The sequence below is a fragment of the Mercenaria mercenaria genome, chromosome 8, assembly GCF_021730395.1.
Source record: "Mercenaria mercenaria strain notata chromosome 8, MADL_Memer_1, whole genome shotgun sequence".
NCBI classification, from domain to species: Eukaryota; Metazoa; Mollusca; class Bivalvia; order Venerida; family Veneridae; genus Mercenaria; species Mercenaria mercenaria.
In genome coordinates, this window is record NC_069368.1 from 69,586,229 (window position 1) to 69,587,500 (window position 1,272).

Genomic DNA, 1,272 nt, shown 5'->3' on the forward strand with positions numbered 1-1,272 from the left:
AATTATGCCCCTGGGGTGAAAAGAGGCCCCGCCCTGGGGGTCACAAGTTTTTACATAGATTTATATAGGAAAAAACTTAAAAAATCTTCTTGTCTAAAACCACAAGACCTAGGCCTTTGATAATTTGTTTGTAGCATTGCCTTATGGTCCTCTGCCAAAATTGTTCAAATTACGCCCCTGGGGTGAAAAGAGGCCCTGCCCCGGGGGGTCTGAAGTTTTACAAAGACTTATATAGGGAAAAAACTCTAAAATCTTCCTGCCTGAAACTGCAAGGCCTAGGCTTTTGATATTTGGTATGTTGCCTTTCCTAGTGTTTCTGTACCAAAATTGTTCAAATTATGACCCTGGGGTGAAAAGAGGCCCTGCCCTGGGGTACCAAGTTTAACATAGGCTTATATAGGGGAAAAAAAAGAAGATTTTTTTGTCTGAAAGTTCAAGGCCTAGGCCTTTGATATTTGGTATGTAACATTGCCATGTGGATCTCTAGCAAGTTTGTTCAAATTATGCCCCTGGGTTGAAAAGAGGCCCCGCCCTGGGAGTTCATTTGTTATAATTATGAGTTATACAGGAAAAAATACTTCAAAAATTTTCAGATCATATTTCCTAGACTGTTTAATTATAATTACCTCATGACCCCAAGCGATTAGGGATCACTTGACTGTGACCTTGACCTACTTTCTTGTATTTTAAGATACAGCCTTGAAATTAGGATGACATGTACAGTTTTACACACCAATCTTAAAACTGACTTTCAGTTACCATGAATGTGACCTACTGACCTACCTTCTTAATATTTTAGCATCAGCTTGCCATTTGAAACATGTGGCTCATATTACTCAGGTGAGTGATCCACAATGTTGGCAAAAAGCCGGTCAATATGAGTATTGACCGGCCGGCGGTCAATACTGGTTAAAACCGGTCAATACTGGTCGATTCAATACTATGGTCACTCTTGGGTGGTCAATACTGGTTTATTCAACACTTGTACATAATGCACATTCACAGATTGGCACAGGCTGTGATAGTAATATAAAAATAAAAAAACAATTTGAATAATATAAAATTTTGTTCATTAAAAAGTATAGTGGTCAATACTGGTCGATTCAGTTTTGGTCTGTGGCAATGTGTCCTGGTCAGGCTCAGTTTTGGACAATATATTTAGACTGGTCAGTGGTCAATACTAGTTTATTCAATGCTTTTAATTAGTTTTATCTTCTTACAGTAGCCTTTGTTTATCCCCCCACCAAAGGTGAAGGGGATATTAGAAATGCT